Source organism: Typopeltis vanoorti, chromosome 21 (genome assembly GCF_054136105.1).
Source record: "Typopeltis vanoorti isolate ZY-2024b chromosome 21, IOZ_Tvanoo_1.0, whole genome shotgun sequence".
NCBI lineage: Eukaryota > Metazoa > Arthropoda > Arachnida > Uropygi > Thelyphonidae > Typopeltis > Typopeltis vanoorti.
The window spans coordinates 46830635-46851802 of NC_143569.1; the positions used below are offsets into that span (position 1 = coordinate 46830635).

General features: G+C 37.0%; 1 protein-coding gene across 2 annotated transcripts in view; it reads left to right on the forward strand.

Annotated features, from left to right (window-relative positions):
- LOC150094827 (putative serine protease F56F10.1) overlaps positions 1-21168 on the forward strand; it is an 88585-nt gene that overhangs the window by 37352 nt on the left and 30065 nt on the right. The window lies entirely within an intron of this gene.

Here is a 21168-nt window from a genome sequence, read left to right on the forward strand (position 1 = left end):
TGGCATGGACAGTTGGAGTGAGCTGAATACTGAGTCATCCAAAATGAAGTATAGAGAGAAAATCTAATATATCATCATCATCAAGTTCCTGCCGTGTACAAGATATGATAATATTATATGAAAAATTTACATCATTACTAACTTCCTATCTACAATTTTCCTCCAAATCAGTCTCTTACTTGTCAAGACTCCAACATTATCATATCTTATATTTCTGTCCTCTAAGGCACTTTATACCGTATCAATCCACCTATATCTTGGTCTTCCTCTGGGTCGTTTTCCTGCCAACCTGGCAGAGAACACTTGTTTTGCCAATCTTTCCTCGCCCATTCTGTTTAAATGAGCATACCACCTGAGATTAACTCTACTAACGCATTCCTGGATGCTGACAATGTCAAGTTCTTTCCTAATATTCTCGTTTTTAATATGATGTTGCCATTGATGCCATCTGTTCATGCGCCTAATCTTTCTCAGGACTCTCATATCTGCGTTCTCTAGTCTTTGGTCAAGTGTTTTACTTCTGACCCAACTCTCAGATCCATAAGTTAAAACTGGTTTGAACACTGTCTTGTATACAGCTAATTTAGTGTTCCGCCTATTTTCTCTCTTATTCCATATTGCATCAAAATCTCTAATTCCATTATTCTTCTCTTATTCAATTGACTTCCTACCATACCAGCTTTGTTGATTCTGTTGTCTATTTCTATATTTAATTTACCATCTTCATTAAAATTGTGCCTAAGCAGCTGAAATGTTTTACTTGTTCCACAGGTTCTCCATTCACAACACAGTTGACATTTTCAATGATTCTGCCTATTTTCATTGTCTTTGTCTTTTTATTGCTGACCTTCATACCATATCTATTACAACAGTTATTCAATTTAGTCAAAGAATCTTGCAGACTTGTAGCAGATTTATTTAGAAGTATAACATCATCCGCATAAAGCAAAGAGCTGACATTAACATCTCCAATTTTGATATCATGTTTAATACCACTTTCCTTCATAATGTGATCCATATAGATAATGAATAACAGAGGGGATAATGTATATCCCTGTCTCACACCAGATTTAACATTCAACCATCTTCCTGTTCTTCCTTCAATTCTAACTGCTGACTTACAACTCAAAGACTAAGTATTGGTTGATATAATGCCCCATTGACACATATAACTGTAGCATATTGAATAGCTTCTCTCTTGGCACCTTGTCATATGCCTTTTCCAAATCAACAAAACTTAAATACAGATCTTTGTTATTCCCATGCTTTCTCGACTAATTGTCGTAAAGTGAAGATCTGATCCTGACAGCCTCTATTGGACCTGAATCCAGGTTGTTCTTCATCAAGCTTTTCTTCCACAATTCTTCTCAACCGTTTCTCAAGTATACTTGCATAGATCTTGCCAGGAACACTAAGTAGGGAAATACCTCTGTAATTCTCACATTCAGTTTTATTTCCCTTTTTATATATGGGTACTATGAGAGCTCTACTCCAATCATCAGGAATTCGTCTCTCTGTCCAGGCATTCTGAACTGTAGTGCAGCCACTGTAAGACTTTTATACTACCATACTTCAGCATTCTGGTCGAATATCATCTACTCCTGCTGCCTTTCCACATTTCAAGCCTTTGATGGCTTCAAGTATGGATATGTATTCCTGACTGCATGCCTGGTCAGTGTTATTTATCACTGTGCTGTCATCACTGCTTATTTCATTTAGCAAATTTTCAAAGCAATTACTCCATACTTCAAGGATATCTTTTTCTCCCATTTTCATTTCACCTTTATCATCTCTAACTCCTTTTAAAGCACTCTTTCCTCCATTCCTAAGCTTCTTCAGCAACCTCCAGAATATTTTGCCACCTTCTTGATATTTATTTTCTATGTTCTTGCCAAAGTCCTCCCATGACTTTTGTTTAGCTAATTTTACACAGTGTTTAGCTTCCTTACATTTGTCTCTGTATTCTCTAAGAGCACAAGCTGACTTATTTGCCAGGAACTTTTGATATGCTTTCTTCTTTTCCTTCACTGCCTCTTTAACTTCCTGTGTCCACCATGGAGTTCTAATTTTTCTATCATTGCAGACAACTTCACCACATGCCTCTCTAGCTGAATCAATCAGGGTTTTCTTCAAGGTTTGCCACTGAAATTCCAAGGTTTGGTTCCTGTTCTCAAATTCTTTCATTTTTCCTTCAATAATCTTTCTGTATTTTAGTCTACAGTTCACATCTGAGAGCTGCTCAACTTTTATTCGCTTTAAAACTTTCTTAGATGTCATTCTTTTCATTATGAAATTCAATTTTATCCTACTCAAGACTAAATAGTGATCACTTCCAATTTCAAATCCTCTGTACGCTCTGGTGTCCTGCACCAGGGAGAAAACATCACTATCAACAATAACATAGTCAATGAGACTTTTCTTATTCCTTGCCTCTTCTCTCCATGTGAATTTGTGCACATTTTTATGTTGGAACATGGTATTAGTAATAACCAGTCCATGTCCTGAGCAGAAATCCAACAGGTATTTGCCATTATTATTAGCTTTGCTCTTTTCTCCAAATTTTCCCAAATCATTTTTGTATGTCTGACAATAACTTCCTACTCTGCTATTTAGATCCCCAACAAGGACCAACTTTTCCTTTTTCATTGTGTCAGTAGCTTTCTCTAGAGCCTCAAAAAATTCCTCCACTTCTACCTTTGTAGAACCTTCTGTGGGACCATAGGCACAAATAATTCTCATTGTCCAGTTCCCCATTCTGATATTTGCCCAAATCACTCTACTTGACACTGCCTGCCATTCAAGAAGATGAGCCTTATATTTAGTGTTGAATACTATGGCTACTCCTTCTTTTCCTTCATTGTCATTGCCTGAATATAACATTTTGTACAGTCATCACTATCCACCTTTGGACAAAAGCCATGGAGAAACGTAATTGCTTTTGAAATTTTTAGGGCAGCTGATCAAGTCTGGTGCAAATTCTTGATCAGCAAACTATATCTTACATCTGCCTTCTCTACCCTTTGCAATTGAATTGCAGTTTTCTCTGATTACTCATTGTGTGTCATGGTAGATGGCTTTATCTTTTCATATTTCTTCACTAGCATTGGAATTTTCCAGGGCTCTATCTATCTTCTATATATACAAAAATGTCCTTCTTTTGCTGATTTCAGTACACTCCATTCCTTTTATTCAGTTAACAAACCTTTCAACCTTTAGAATTTTCCAATATCAATGATTTAATGAGGATAACCTTGTGACTTCAGGCTACCAAAACACACTTCTGTCTTATTTCTCACAAAAAGATCTCGCCTCACTTTTCTTACTCTTGGTAAAACCTAGATCTTCAACTATAATAAGATTTTTCTTGTGTTGATTTACACCTCCAGCATTTTCTAGTACAAACACATCTCAGTGTCTTGAGCAAGAAAACAGACCCAGGTCTGTGGGAAGTTTTTGGTATTAAGACCACATTATTATATAATTATGAGACCACATAATTACATAATAATATGGTTTCAATACCAAAAACTTCCCACAGAACTATTAAACCATGGAAACTTAAGTTTGCAGACCTAGGTCTGGTTTTTTTTTTTTTTTTTTCCTCTCATAAAACACTACTACTGTTACTCACCTGTCTAAATGATAACACTGTATAAATTCTAAAGGATTCGAATCAATGTGGCCATACTATGCTGACAACGTGTTCTCAATTTGACTACATGGCTTAGATTAGTTACTTTTTAGCACAGCTTAATAGTACATCCATCATCTTTCACACCATCATTCCTTCTTTGCAACAATTATTAGTGTAATCAAATCTTTAGCAAATAGAGCTAGAAACTATCTTTTTGAACCATGCTGATCTCTCCATTGAAATCAGTTGTATCTGTGATGCTTTTCAGCCAATGGCTTTCCTCTCTATGAAATCAACAAAAACTCTTTCTTCTCCCAAATCTAACCCCCCCCACCAAAACTCCATTGCCGTCCCTTACATCTGGGCATTGTAGAAAAAATTTCATATTCTCAAAAGATGAGTCTTATAAGCAGTTACCCTTTTCCATTCATTAGAATATCTTCTCTATCACCTATATTCACTTGGTGTCTACAGTATTCCTTGCTCCTGAAAATTGAAATATTTTGGTCAAACTAGAAAAGCCACTAATATTCAGCCAAGTGAACATAGGAAATATGTCCAATATATACACTACAATTACCACAGGCCACTGGATCTAGTGTGTGTGTGTGTGGGGGGGGGGAAAACAGGCCTGTATTATAAAGATGTAAATCAGAGAGAGTGTTTTTGGAATCTGCAGCATTCTCCCAACCTGAATAAATATTGCTTCCTCAGTCTTCCTAAAATCTGGAAGACTTTCCATGAAATCATCAGCTAAATGATAACATTCCTTCATGATACCCCAGTTAAGACTGTAGCATTGTGTCATTTTGAACTAAGTTGCGTTTGCCTTCCTAAGGTCTGCATTCAGATGCATATCTCAAAATCATGAACTGATCTTGACGTTCAGAAGGGATTTGGCAGTTCATGACTTACTTTTTTGTTTATTTTTTTCTACTCACAAAAGGTTGTAAGCCTGTAGTACGTTAGAACCATCAGTGGGCTAAGGTTATTTCTATTTTATATTAAATTTATACATTTTCATTATTTTTACATAGTCCAGAATTTCTGCTCTAGAGACCAAACAGAACTTTTTCAAGCCACTTTAGGCCTCCAAGTAAATAAGATGGTGATCTCACACCTGGTGATGAAATTCATCTCCCACCTAAAGATAATAAGCATTCATACCCATGACAGGATTCAAAACCCACAGCCTGTTAACAGGTTGTAGAGCAGATATGCTTATCATCAACCAACCATGCAGCAGTTTATAATTGCAGATGGTTGAGTTATGTATAATAAATTACAGGTGCTTAATTTGTAATCTAATACAATTATTTCAACAAAGATTTACAGTTCTACATTAAATAATAATTGCTGCAGATTATCACTAGGCATTTTTATACTCACATTTGTACTTTAATTGGGAGTATTTTATATAAAGCTGTTGTGATCAGTTTTAATGAGTCCATTTGTTATTACTTTTTATTAATGTAAAAAACAAATGTTCTTTCTTTACATTTGAAAAGAGACTGTCAATATATAACTTTAAAAATTTGTCATTTTCTAAGTTTTTTTTTTTTTTTTTTAATAATGATAAAATCTTTAATGCATTTCCATTTTCTATTTCTAAAAGCAAATCACATATAATCCATATGCCTTGCTTACGGATTATATGCTTGCTTTTATCATAATCAAATTCCTCAAAGGGTGTACAGGATGTTATAATAGAACTGCATGAAGAACTTATATCATTGCTAACTTCCTATCAACAATTTTCCTCCAAATTAATCTGTTATCTGTCAAGACTCCAACATTATTGGATCTTATATTTCTGTCTTCTAAGGCACTTTTTACTGTATCAATCTATCAGTCTTCCTCTGGGTCTTTTTCCAACCTGGCAGAGAACACTTGTTTTGCTAATTTTTCCTCTCCCATTCTGTTTAAGTGACCATACCACCCTGAAAATAGCTCTACTAACACATTCCTGGATGCTAATCAAGTTCTTTCCTAATATTCTCATTTTTAATAATGTATTGCCATTGATGCCATCTGTTCATGCCCCTAATCTTTTTCAGGACTCTCATATCTCTGGTCTCTAGCTAATTTTTTAGTGATTTGACTAATTTCTCTCTTATTCCATATAAAATTTATTCAGTTGACTTCCTACTATACTGGCTTTATTGATTCTGTTATGTATTTCCATATTTAATTTACTGTCTTCAATAAAAATTGTGCCTAAATAGCTGAAATGTTTTACTTGTTCTATAGGTTCTCCATTCATGATGCAGTTGATATTTGTAATGTTTCTACCTATTTTCATTGTCTTTATCTTGTTATTGCCAATTTTCATACCAAATTTATTACAACAGTTATGCAATTTAGCCGGGGAATCTTGCAGACTTGTACTAGATGTATTTAAAAGTATGTCATCCATAAAGTAAAGAGCTTGCTAAATAACTTAAGGAAATTACAACGTACACGCAGGCACTAAACACAGTAAATGAGAACAAAGCAAGGACGCTATGGTTTTCCTAAATGTCCTGATGGTGCCCCCCTAGCGGGCTATGTAAGTAATCTTGGCTGAAGGTCTCCTGATGTAAGCCTCCCAAATTTGGGGCAGTCTCATGCAACCAAACTTTTTGAGGTTTGGTATGTTTCTTAGGGCTGAGGCTGATTCCATGAATAGTCTTTCATATTTGAACTTGCTACGGTGTATTATTCGCTACTTCCGGCCGTTGCTAAGAGAGCAACGTGTTTCTTATTTCAAGAATAACTTGTGTGAAAAATAAGTGGAGTGAATGTGTGCAAAAAGTGTAAAGAATGTGAGGATTTAAAGAGTGTTTCAGGTCGTGTGAGTGATAACATTGTCAAAAGTTAGAATCTAGATAACAGCGATATTCGAGGTATGAATGAGGATATTTGCGAAGTAGTACCTGATAGCTGTGAGAGTAGCGTTGTAAGAGAGAATGAAGTTAAGCATACAGAACAATTGAATGAATCGTCAGAAAATAAAAATGATGACACTGACGCAATGAGTGAAATAGCTCTATTATGCGGAGTGATACATGGAGTAAACCAGCAACTGGAACGTTGGCAAAAATCTTTAACAAGTGTGCCGACTAATAATCGGAAAAAGTATGATAGAAAAAATAAGGGTATGATAGTGAGTGTAAACAAAATGAAAGAGTGTGTGTTGCATGGAGATTCCCTAGTAAGAGGTGTGTTAGTTGAGAGTTTAACAAAATCGTACCGACCCAGTGCAACCAGAAAGAATGTAAGCGAGTCAATTAGAATGCAAAAACAAGGGGCGAAGGAACTGATAGTGGTAGCGGGTACAAATGATTTGAAAGGAAACAAAAAGGCTATGGGTGAGGATGTGAAGAAATTGCTTGAGGCAGCAAAAGAAAAGAGTGAGAGAGTTAGGATGGTGAGTCTGTTGCCAGGGCATGATAGTGAAGAGCATAGAAGGAGGGCCATAATTGCTAATGACTTTATGCATGAATTATGTTTGGTGAGTGGTGTGGAATTTGTGGATGTGTGGAATGAGTTCAATGGGCGAAAGGATTTATATAAAATGGATGGATTACATTTGAATGGATTTGGTGTGTGGAGACTTGAAAAGGTGTTGTCGAATGTTGGTGAAAGTGAATGTATAGAACCAGGGAAAACTAGAGTTATTAAGGGGGAGGGAGTAGACATGCAGATTTTAGGGAGACAGTTGAGTGTGTGAATGTGTGTAATATGCCCAAGCGAGTAGGAAGACCACAAATCAGAATGGGATAGTTAGTATAGGGCATCAAAATAGGGATGGGACAAATCAGCTTCTTCAGTTCGTGTATACAAATGTCAGAAGTATTAGGAACAAGAAGGAAGAATTTTTGGAGTTGGTTGGCACTTCCAGACCACAGGTTATTGGCATTTAGTGAAACATGGCTGACAGAAGATGACACAGCTAGTATGGTGTGTTCAGGAGTGACAGGGAGAATAAAATGGGGGGAGTTGTTTTATTGATGATAGCAGATGAGCTACAGCCAAGGAGAAGTGGAACCAAAGGATAGCGATAAAAGCATATTTGAGACTATTTGGTGTGAGATTGAAACTAGCAGAACAAAATATACAGTTGGGTGCTGCTATAGACCAGGTGATGGAATAGATGGTGGAGATAGTATGCATAAGCAAATAGAAGAAATGAGTGGAAGGAGGGTAATTATTATGGGAGATTTCAACTATGGTAACATTGATTGGAAGGAGTCGGAGAGTGCTTGACCTAGTAATTGCATCTGAGAATTGGCTCTAATGAATATGACCACGTTGCCACCAATTGGTGAGAGCGATCATAGGGTCTTGACTTGGGAGGTGGCTAAAGGTGTGGAATTTACAATTAAGACAGGGTACATGTGGAATTATCGGGCTGGTAAGTATGACAAGCTTAGGAGATTGATTGGTACAGTGCCATGGCATCTAAAACTGCAAGGGCTAGAAGTTGACAGTGCATGGTGTGGTTAAAAAGTGTTTGCATGAAGCAATTGCTGACTGTATACCTAGAGTCCGAATAATAAATCAAGTAGGAGTTAAATGGATGAATAACACCATTAAGCTTGAGCTGCAAAAAAAAAGAAACAACTATGGAGGGAATTTAAGGAGAAAGGTGACCGGCAGACACATGAACAGTATAAAGCCCAGGCCAAAAGGGTAACGAGTGTGGTAAGAAAAGCAAAAAAGGATTACGAAAGAACATTGGCCATGCAGGCTAAAGACAATCCTAAACAATTTTTTTCAATATGTTGCAAGTAGAAGAAAAAATGTATATGGCAGAATGATTTTAAAGAATGCCGATGCCGATGGTAGGGAGGTAACTGAATCAGTTGATATAGTTGAATTACTGAGCAAGCGCTTTGCATGAGTATATCATCCTGGTGGTGACATTGCAAAAATAAATGAACCAAAAGTTTATATGGGAATTGTGGTGAATGAGGTGGAGGTGAGTAGTCTATTACAAAACCTCAATATCACTACATCTGTGGGATTGGATAGTATACCAGCTCGTGTCGTACGTGAAGTGGCTAAAGAATTGTCAGTACCCTTGACCATTCTGTTTAATCTGAGTCTCGGGTCTGGGTTAGTCCCGAGGGGGTGGAAAGAGGGGAAAATAGTTCCACTGCATAAAGCAGGTTCCAAGACTGCTGTTGTAAATTACCGATTGATTAGCATATCAGGAATCATTGTCAAGGTCTTGGAGAAGATAGTCAAGAGAAGAATACAGGATTGGATAGATGAAAATGGGATATTGTATGGGGGGGGGACAACATGGTTTTGTGAAGGGTAGATCATGCCTCAGTAATTTGCTCATGTTTTATAACACAGTAACGACTGCACTGGATAAGGGTAATGGGTTTCATTGATTCTACTGGACCTTGCCAAGGCCTTTGATAGGATACCACATGGAACTCTAATCAGGAAAATGCAGCATATGGGGATGGATTATAGGGTTGGTGAGATGGATAGGAGGGTGATTGATGGAGAGATACCAGAGAGTGGTTTATTCAGGAGTGGAGTCCAAAAGACGGCTTGTAACTAGTGGTGTGCTGCAGGGTTCTGTTCTTGGACCACTACTTTTCAATTTGTTCATTAACAATATAGGAAAGGATCTGAGAGGAAGTGTTCACTTGTTTGCTGATGATGCAAAGTTGGGTAGAGCAATTGTGAGTGCACAGGATGTCAAAATTTTGCAGGGTGATTTGGATAGTTTGGAGGGCTGGGCTAAGGAAAATGGATGTCAATTTAATGTGGCAAAGTGTAAGGTTATGCATTTTGGAGTGAAAAGAATAGCAGCAGTATATCACATTGGTGGAACCGTACTCCAGGAGATTGATGAGGCCAGGGATTTGGGAGTGTTGGTGGATAGGGAGTTGAAGTTTAGGGGGCACATTGCAAAAGTGGCTAAAACAGCTCATGAAATCACTTGGTTACTGAAAAATACTTTAACGAGCAGAGACAAACAAGTTATTGTTCCTCTATATCGAGCCCTGATATGACCCCATCTGGACTACTGTGCCCAGTTATGGGCTCCAGGGTTTCTTCTTGATGGGGAGGAGGTGGAGAGGATCCAGAGACGAGTGACTAAGATGGTGGCAGGTCTGTGGAATGAACCTAAAACAAATTGAAGATTTGTGGGTTGCAAAAATTGGTTGATAGGCGGAGAAGGGGTGATATGATTGAGACATTCAAATTACTGAAGGGTTTCTATAAGATTAATCCAGAAGATATTTTTGAGAATAGAGCTGGTGGTGGGAGGACTAGAGGCCATACATGGAAGCTGGGCAAAAATGTGGTTAACAGGGGGTGTTAGAGCTAGGTTCTTTACTTGGAGATGGTAAATGAGTGGAATAAGCTGCCAGAGTCTGTTGTGGGTGCTATGACCGTGAATGAGTTTAAGGCGAGGTATGATAGATACTGTGTGAAAGACGAATAGTTGTTCTTGACATACTGTTAGGGCCCCCCCTTGATAAGTCTATCGACTCTTTGAAGTTTCCCATAATAATAATAATAATTATTATTGTGGCTTCCACCGTATTCTGTGGTGTGTATCCAGAGCATGGTCTGCAAGACCAGAGTGGCTGTACTGGTGAAACCGGATGTAGTCCTTGTGTTCTGAAATTCTGATATTTGCTGTCCTTCCTGTTTGGCCAAAGTAGGACAACTTACAGCTGCAAGGGACCTGGTATACACCAGGTATATCTAGGGGGGGGGGTTGATTTTTAGTGGAGCGAATAAGGGATGCCAGTTTTCTATATGGTGTGTAACATCAAGTCATGTTTTTTTAAGATTTTGGTAATTTTTTCCGAGGTGCCTCGGATGTAGTGAATGGTGATGGATTTAGAATTTTTTGGGGGCGAGTAGCCATTGTCTGAGAAAGTGTTGAGGATGTGATTTAGTTCATTGGTTAGGGCATTGTCATTTGAACAGATTAGTTTAGCCCTGTTGTATAGTGTCTTAACAACTCCATATTGTTGTGGGGAGGGGGGGGGAGATTGTGGGATTGTTGGTGAATATATCTGCCTGTATGGATGGGTTTTATATAAACTGAATAAACCAAGGTTCCATCAGGCTGGCAGGTGACTTGTGTCTAGGAAAGGGAGGCTGTTGTTTTCCTCTTTTTCCGGGGTGAACTTGATTCTGGGGTGTTGGTTGTTTAAGTGTGTTAAGATAAGAGCCATGTGGCTAAATAGCGAACACATCATCAGCTTGGAAAAGCCATATGATTGGTTTTTGTGGGGGCAGAGTTTAAAGGCTTTCTCTTCAAAGGTCTCCATAAAGAAGTTGGCCAAGGGTAGGGAGAGTGTGAACCCATGGCTGTCCCCTCTATTTGTTTGTAGAATTTTCCCTGTCAAACAAAATAGCCTGAGTTTTTGTGAACTGAAATATGGCTGAGATATTGGGAGGAAATTTAGCTTGGATTGGCTCTAAGGTTTCCTTGAGTGGGACATTTGTGAATAAGGAGGAGACTTAGAAGTGGGCTGAGTTTTTTATGTGTGATGGTGTGTTACCAGTATAGTGTGTGAGTGCTTTGGCCAAATGTTTAGCTAATTTGTATGTGGGGGAATCAATGCCATCCACTATGGGACGTAATGGCACATTTTCTTTATGTATTTTTGGGAGTCCATATATATATATATATGGGGGGGGGTATAGAGTTATATGGTTTTAATTTGTTAGTAACTTCTACAGGCCAAGAAGTGACCTTCTTAAGGAGTCTATGGAGTTTTCTAAGTTGTGACTTGGTGGGATTGTATTCAGTGGGGAGGTAAGTAGCCCAATCTAATAATAGAGCATTAAGCTTACCTGTGTAGTCCGTTTGGTTGAGTATTACGGTGGCATTTCCTTTATATGCTTTGGTGATTATTATTTCTTTGTTCTTCCTCATTTCCTGCAGAGCTTTATATTCCTTATTGGATATGTTGCTTTTTGGAGGTCTTTCTTTGGAGAGAACACAAGATACATCCAGTCTAATATTATTGGTGATGTGGTTTGGAAGGTGGCGGATCCCGTGTTCAATCTGGATCATTATATCCTTGGCCGGTATTTTTCTGGGAGCAATGGTGAAGTTTTGGCCATGTGAAAGTGCGTTGAGTGTTTCAGGCTTCAGAGTAACTGAAGAAAGGTTGACTACTGTGTTGGTAAGAAGTTTTGGTTCAGAGGTCGAGTTCTTTTTTCATTTCTCAAATTTCTTGATATGTCAACCCTGTATTTTCTCGAATTCTTTATCCGCCGCAGTGCACGAGACATCATACAAAATTGGCCAAAGCTCGTGATTTAACGTGCTGGAATGCTCTCCTTCAAGCGCCTGAATAGCTGTGTTAGCATTAGCTAGGAGAAAGCGAGTGGCAGCAATTTGTTCTCATAGAAAAGCTTGGCTTGCGCTTTTATAAATTCGGAGAGCCTTTTTTGAAAGGAAACGGTGCTTGAATTCAACACAATTTGGGATTACCTGATTATCTCGGCAGCGTTTTAAGAAGGTCAGACGATTCAGTTGTCTTGATAGCTTCAGCTTCATTTTACCGTATTGGCGGGCCTTGCATACGATGGAATCTCCATGGATGATAGTAATTCTCGTAGAAAGGCTTAAACGTTGGTTATACATGCTTGTTAAATAACTTAAGGAAATTGATTCCCCCACATACAAATTAGCTAAGCATTTGGCCAAAGCGCTCACACTATACTGGCAACACACCATCACACATAAAAAACTCAGCCCACTTCAAAGCCAGCATAGAAAACCTTACACTCCAACATACTGACATAATGGTCAGTTTTGACTTCTCCTCCTTATTCACAAATGTCCCACTCAAGGAAACTTTAGAGTCAATCCAAGCTAAATTTCCTCCCGATATCTCAGCCATATTTCAGTTTGCAATGAACTCAGGCTATTTTGTTTGACAGGGAAAATTCTACAAACAAATAGAGGGGACAGCCATGGGTTCACACTCTCCCTACCCTTGGCCAACTTCTTTATGGAGACCTTTGAAGAGAAAGCCTTTAAACTCTGCCCCCACAAAAACCAATCATATGGCTTTTCCAAGCTGATGATGTGTTCGCTATTTTAGCCACATGGCTCTTATCTTAACACACTTAAACAACCAACACCCCAGAATCAAGTTCACCCTGGAAAAAGAGGAAAACAACAGCCTCCCTTTCCTAGACACACTAGTCACCTGCCAGCCTGATGTAACCTTGGTTTTCTCAGTTTATAGAAAACCCACCCATACAGGCAGATACATTCACCAATAATCCCACCATCCCCCCCCCCCCCCTCACAACAATATGGAGTTGTCAAGACACTACACAACAGGGCAAACTAATCTGTTCAAATGACAATGCCCTAACCAATGAACTAAATCACATCCTCAACACTTTCTCAGCCAAAGGCTACTCCCCCCCGAAAAATCCAAAAAATATTGAAACCAGTAAACCACAACCCCCATCCCCCTTCACAACAAGGATTACTTGCAGCTGTAAGTTGTCCTACTTTGGCCAAATGGGCAGGACAGCGAATATCAGAATTTCAGAACACAAGGACTACACCATGCTCTGGATACATGCCACAGAATACGGTGGAAGAAAGCCACAATAATACACTGTAGCAAGTTCAAATATGAAAGACTATTCATGGAATCAGCCTCAGCCCTAAGAAACATGCCAAACCTCAAAAAATTTGCATGAGACTGCCCCAAATTTGGGAGGCTTACATCTGGAGACCTTCAGCCCAATGCCCAAGAATACCAACAGCCCGCTGGGGGGCATCATCAGGACTTTTAGGGAAACTATAGCTTCCTCGCTTCGTTCTCATTTACTGTGTTTAGTGCCTGTGTGAACTTGTCTGTATTGTAAGTTCCTTTGAAGATGGCAACATGATGTTGCCGAAATATCGGAAATATATTAAAGTTTAATTTAATGTATATTCTTGTATGTTGTAATTTCCTTAAGTTATTTAGCAAGCATGTATAACCAACGTTCAAGCCTTTCTACGAGAAAGTAAAGAGCTGAGATTAACATCTCCAGTTTTGATATCAGGCTTAATACCACTTTCCTTCATAATGTGATCCATATAGATAATGAATAACAGAGGGGATAATGTACATCCCTGTCACTTTGTACACCTTGGAGATTCAATGGCAAGCCCTGAAGAAAACATTGATTGATTCAGCCAAAGAGAGGTTGTCTGCAAGGGTAGAAAAATCAGAACTCCATGGTGGACACTGGAAATTAAAGAGGCAGTGAAGGAAAAGAAGAAAGCATATCAAAAGCTCCTTGTTAAGCAAGTAAAATACTGTGTAATACTAGCTAAATAAGTCATGGGAAGACTTTGTTCAAGCCTTTCTACGAGAAAGTAAAGAGCTGAGATTAACATCTCCAGTTTTGATATCAGGCTTAATACCACTTTCCTTCATAATGTGATCCATATAGATAATGAATAACAGAGGGGATAATGTACATCCCTGTCACTTTGTACACCTTGGAGATTCAATGGCAAGCCCTGAAGAAAACATTGATTGATTCAGCCAAAGAGAGGTTGTCTGCAAGGGTAGAAAAATCAGAACTCCATGGTGGACACTGGAAATTAAAGAGGCAGTGAAGGAAAAGAAGAAAGCATATCAAAAGCTCCTTGTTAAGCAAGTAAAATACTGTGTAATACTAGCTAAATAAGTCATGGGAAGACTTTGGAAAGAACGTAGAAAACAAATATCAGGAAGGTGACAAAATATTCTGGAGGCTGTTGAAAAAGCTCAGAAATGGAGAAAAGAGTGCTGTAAAAGGAATTAGAGATAATAAAAGTGACATGAAAACTGAAGAAAAAGATATCCTTGATGTATAGAGTAATTACTTCAAAACATTGCTAAATGAAACAAGCAATGACAGCACAGTGGTAAAAAAAAAAAAAAACACTGAGCAGGCATGCAATCAATAATACATATCCATACTTGAAGTAGGAAAAGTCACCAGAAGCCTGAAATGTGGAAAGGCAGTGGGAGAAGATGATATTCGACCGGAAATGCTCAAGTATGGAGAAGATATAAAAAGTCTTGCAGTGGCTGCACTGCATAGTTCAGAAGGCCTGGATAGAGGGACAAATTCCAGATTGGAGTAGAGCTCTTATAGTACACATATACAAAAGGAAAATAAAACCAAATATGAGAATTACAAAGGAATTGCTGAGTGTTCCTGCTAAGATTTATGCAAGTATACTTGAGAAATGGTTGAGAAAGATTGTAGAAGAGAAGCTTGGTGAATAGCTGGATTCAGGCCAAATAGAGGTTGTCAGGATCAGATTTTCACTTTATGACAAATAGTTGAGAAATCATGGGAATATAACAAAGATCTGTATTTAAGTTTTGTAGACCTGAAAAAGGCATATGACAAGGTGCCAAGAGAAAAGTTATTCACAATGCTACAGTTAGATGGTGTCAATGGGGCATTATATCAAGCAATACTTAGTCTTTATTTGAGTTGTAATGAGAAAAGAGTGCTGTAAGTGATCAGTTAGAATTGAAGGAAGTATACGAAGATGATTTGATATTAAATCTGGTGTCAGATACGATGCTTGCTTTTATTTATTTTTAAATAAATAAAATACTTATTCTTTTTATATATATTGTGTATTGAAATATTTCACAAGATTTGAATTTGTTTTGCAGCCAAATAAATCAAAATGTATTACATGTGATGTCTTTTTAAAAACAGTCTAGTGATTAAAAATTATACGGCACGTTACGTTTTCCAGCCCTTGGAAAAAGTGCCATATTTTTCCATTATCTTGGAAAATTATTTTCAAAGTATATTCCTCTGAAAATTGCTAAACATTTTTAAGAAATGTAATATTTCCAGGTCTTAGATTAGACGAAGCATTTTTACTTAAAGTGAGATAAATGAAAACATTTTAACTTATTTTAAAAGAACCTTTTTACATTAATAAGAGAAAGCTAGCACTATGCTAGCCTGTTTGTGTGTTTATCATTGGTAGAACAGGCAGTGATAAAACAAATATTGTATGAAATTTATTTTGTATATGTGCTTCCATAATTTATTTGTTTATGCAAAAGACTTGTCAGAGCCAGTGTGAATTTTTGCAGAATCAGAAGAAAAACTGGACAAAAAACATTTGACTTTCAGCTCAAAGATGAAATTATCAAGTTATCAGATTTGATATCACACCAACAAAATCTTGTTATTAACACTACACCTCCATGTAGTTGAAAGATTCTTCAGAGAAAATATGCTGTTACACACAAAGCTGATCAGATGTGCTTTTAACTCATTTTCAGTGTGTTCACATTCACCACACTCTCAGGCAAAGCATTCCACTCACCAACCACTCCCCATTCCAAAGAACTTGCTCCTTACTCCCTTGCTTGCAATTTCCTTATCCTGTTTCCAGGGATGACTTCTTGTTCTAACCCCCCCCCATTCTATGAAAAGTTCTAATATACTGAGTAACAACTCCTTACAGTGGAACCATAACCTCTTTATTTCTACACATTAAGGTTCTCCGCATCAGTGCTATAATCTGATGTGATAATTTCACAACATTCTGCAATATAACAATTTCAAGTCTTTGTCCACCTACACTTCCAGATTGCTTGTCTCCTCAACTTCCTTCAAAATTTTCCCAACAAATGTATACTTTACATCCCATCATTGCCTACCAAATTTCAGATATTACATCCCATATTGTTTCATAGCCGAATAAGAAACTTAAAGAGTTTCATGCTGAATATAGAAACTATATAAAGTTCGGCAGGTCCAAGCATAAGCAAATACCTGGATAGTGCAACACTGGGGCAACTCATAGTACACCTGGTAGTGCAAGCTCCGTTCACTGCTCTTGGTATTTACCCACAGTAAATACAAAGAACAGTGAACGGAGCTTGCTCCACCCTTACTATGAGTTGCCCCAGTGTTGCACTACCAGGTGTGCTATGAGTTTCCCCTGGTGTTGCACTATCCAGGTATTTGCTTACGCTTGGACTCGCTGAACTTTATATAATTTCTATATTCGGCTATGAAACAATATGGGATGTAACATCCCTTAATTTAAATAATTTTATGTTGCCAAATTGAAGCCTTTGGTTCTTCATATATTTTGTAATCATTATTCATCTTTTACTGCTGCTACAGTGGCAACTTCTTCCAGATCTCATGCTTAATCTGTTCATTCATCCACTTGACACCTACCTTATTTAGCTTTTTGATGCACTCCACTTTATGGAGGTGATGTAATTCCAAACAGCAGGAATCTTAACTAAATTGATTAACTCTGTAAGAAATTTGGTATAAAAACCTTCAATTGTGCCATCTTGAATGGAGAATATCATGCCTAAATAGTAGAACATTTCAGCTATTTAGTCAAAGTAATGAACGTTTTAGTGAACATGGTAAATTAAATGTGAAAATAGATAACAGAATAAGCAAAGCTGGTATGGATAAATTTATTTAGAAAAGAAAGGAATTAGTCAAAACGTTTAAAGTAGTTGTGTATAAGAGTGTTCAAGCCATTTTTAACATATGGATCTGAGAGCTGGGTTAGAAATCAGCGATGAGATCATAGATATGAGAGAGATCTGAGAAAAAAAACTAGTGACGAGATGACATCATTAGCAGAATCATATAAAAAATGAAGGTATTATTAGTGAAGAACTTAATATTATTAGCATTTAAGAATGTGTGAGCAGAGCTAATCTAGGGTGTAATGGTTATTTAAACAAAATGGAAATGAAAGGTTAACAAAACAGGTGTTCAATGCCCAGATGGGGAAAAAGACCCAAAGAAAGACCAAAATTTAGGTGGAGTGATGCGATTAGAAATGCCTTAGAAGACCGAAATACAAGATCAGATAACACTAATTGGAGGAAAATTATTGATAGAAAGTTAGTAATAATGCAAGCATTTTCATGTAATGCTGTTAGTCTGTACCACTACCCCTTAAGGATACACCCTCTGTCCAAAAAGAAACCGAATTTTTGATAGAAAATAAAACACAGGCCAATTATAATTATTCAAATCATTTATTTCAATCAATATACTCTCCCTCAGCTTTGATACAGTGTTTGGCATGGTCAATTAATTCATTAAATATGTTTTTTATATCGGTTTTTTTGGATACTGTTGAGAGTCGTGGTCACTGCCGCTTGAATGTTTTCAGTGGTGTCGTATTGCTTTCCTTACATTGGCAAATGAAGTCAGGGAAGGACGTCACAGGGTGCTAAATCAGGTGAATACGGCGCGTATCCAATACACAAACTTGGTTTTTGCTCAAAAACTGTCTATAATGTTCAAACGATTAGATGGTGCATTATCGTGCAAAAGTGACCAACGCCTGCATCACAGTATTCATGCCATGCGCGACGAATTCTCACTATCAATCGCTTCAAAACTTCGAGATAAAACTCACCATTAACCGTTTGGCTAGGCGGAACGAATTCTTTGTGGATAATGCCCTTAAAATCGTAGGATAAGCATTCATCACTGTATGCTTTTTGAAGCATTTGATGTGTTTCGGTAAAACTTTTACCAAGTTTAACACAAAAGTTAATCACAGCTCTCTGTTCGAAACTCATTTTCCGACCGTTCGTCAAAACACACCGTCACTCTTGGCACTATAACTCGGCTTCTAATGAAACAAATGTCATAAACAGTTGACACAACACTAATGAAGGTTGCTGCGTTCGACAACAAAAATATACAACAGGTGGTGCCACTAGTTTCTTCTATTTTTGAAAAGTTCAGTTTCTTTTTGGACAGAGGGTGTACATATCAGGAATTTGATGATGGCAACAAAGACTGAAAATAAGTTAAAATAAGTTAGGAGCATAAAAAAACATGAATTTCATTCTTAAATTTGAAATTTTAGAACTAATGAAACATTTCAATAACTCAACCATGTATATAGGGTATAATTTTTACTGCAGATAGTAAATTAAACCAAGCTGGTATTGGAAGATACATGAATAAAGTTACATGCATGAAGAAAAAAATTAACCAAAACACTAAAATAGCAGTGTAAAGCTTATTTTAAGCTATAGCTTTGAGTTAGGTTAGAAATAAGTGATTAATGACTAGATAGTACAGATATGAGAATTCTGAAAAAAAAAATAAATAAATAAAATAAAAAATTAAGGGAATGAACAGATGGTGTTTAGAGTCATATTAAAAATAAACATAAGAGAAAGAAACTTGATCATTAACCTTCAAATGTGTATGAGCAGAGATAATCCAAGGTGTGCTTTGGTTAATTTCTTTCTCTCTTCTTGCATATAAATTTATTCACATGGCACCCAATACCACCTTTGTCTAATTTTCTATCTGCAGAAAAGAAGAGCAAAAGAGGCATTGATATAGAATAACAGGAAAAGACTCAGTGGAAGAAAACCATGATCTAGGTGGCATGATGCAGTTGCACCTTGAAAGACCAAATGTAAGATTTGGCAATATTGGAAACCTAATAAGAGACTAATTTGGAAGTAGTGATGATATTAAACTAATAGTAGTGTAAGCTTAATTGTGTAGTATCCTCTCCATCTTCATTCTGGACTTGTTGATGATGACAGTGATATGCAGTGGAATTGAAAAAAGTCATAAAACTGAACCAGGGGAAGAAAAAAAATAGACTTCATTCTGGTGATAGTAATTGTCGCATCATTACTTTCTTGTGGTTTTAGTCAGAAATTGCTGCTGTAATGTACAGTAAACCCTTAATTTTACAGACCTCGATTTAATGGACTTCGGATTTAACGGGCAAAATTTCCGGTCCGTATGTCGCGTGAAAATGAACACCCTGTTAATTTTAAAATACTTTTAACCAAGATTTGCTTATAATTAAATTAAGAGGTTATTTTTTGTTATTAATTTCCTGTTATTTTTAAAACATTTTGGCGAATAGGCCATCATATGTTGGAAAAACACTACAGTGTTTTTCCAACATATGATGGTTTAGTTTAGCCAACATAAATGAGTCACCATTCATAAAACATGTTTGGCGAATGATTAGCATGTGATCACACCATTCGTATTGTAATTGGTTCTTTTGTCATATGGTGACTTTCTGAGGCAGTTTTAACACTTGCTGGCCGATGTTACGATGTGCGCTAAGCCACGCCCAGTAGTGTGCATTTGTTTATTCATGGTGAATGGTTTATGTACATATGCATTTTATAGACCTATTCAATATAAATTTAAAATTAGATATGTATGAATGGTAAAACACATCTTTGTAACCCTAACCTTAAAATATGGACAAACGGGAAAAGAGTTAATTTAATGTTAAATCAAAAATTAGAAGTCATGCAAAAGTTTCTACATAAGTAAAAACATGTAAATTAGCTAATTTGTCAATTTTTTTAACATACGTATTTTGGAAAATCTACTTTATTATATAACGGACTTTCGGATTTAATGGACACCCCCCCCCCCCCCCTAGCCTGAATTAGTCCATTATATTGAGGTATTAATGTACTGCATTTTTTAAATTCATTCACAATGGATCCATAATAGAAAAATAAACAGGCTGGATGTATCCTTTAATATCTAAATATAAAATTTAATTTACTTAGTTTATCTGAATTTATTTAAAACAGTTATTAATTTGTTTTTTTGCCTATCCATGCACTAACTGGAGTCTATCATGACTGAACGATTCCTGAGGTTTTAGAAATGATGCCTCACACACAAATCATAATGGAAGACCATAATTCATCACTTGTAATACTGTCTCTAAAAGATATAATCAAGTCTTGAATTTTGATCTTTCTCCTTAGATGAATTTCAATGCATGGTACTATATGTGACCACCATCACATGCTTATTTGGAGGACTGAAGTGGCTTGAAAATGTTCCATGTTTGGTCTCCAGAGGAAGGTTTCCAGACCAGGTCAAAAGTGAACAATACACACACACACACACACACACACACACACACACACACACACACACACACACACACACACAGGGTGGTTCAAAATTCTACATACAAACTTTAAGGGTAGGTAGAGAACATCGAAATCAACCATATTCACATAGGAAAGCATGACTGGAAATGCCACCGGAAGATACTAACAGGGATAGAAAGATACAGAAATAAGCAGTAAGTAGTGTAAAAAATTTTTATTAGGAGTAACTGAACAGTTCAATAGTAGTTGGATACATAATATGGTAAACGAGGTGCATGTCTGCCATCTCACGTTCGTAAAACAATGCATGTTTTTCGTATGACGTCGAAAGCTTGAATGAGGAAGCCCCAATTGCTCACCTGGAGCACTGGCGAATAGCACCACCTGTCACTTTCAGGTGGCGTTTCCAGTCATGCTTTCCTATGTGAATATGGCTAATTTTGATGTTCTCTACCTCCCCTCAAAGTTTGTACATGGAATTTTGAATAAATATATATATATATATATATATATATATATATATACACACATACATACATACATACACAGGGTGGTTTGTATATATATATATATATATATATATATATATATATATATAAATTAAGAAAAACA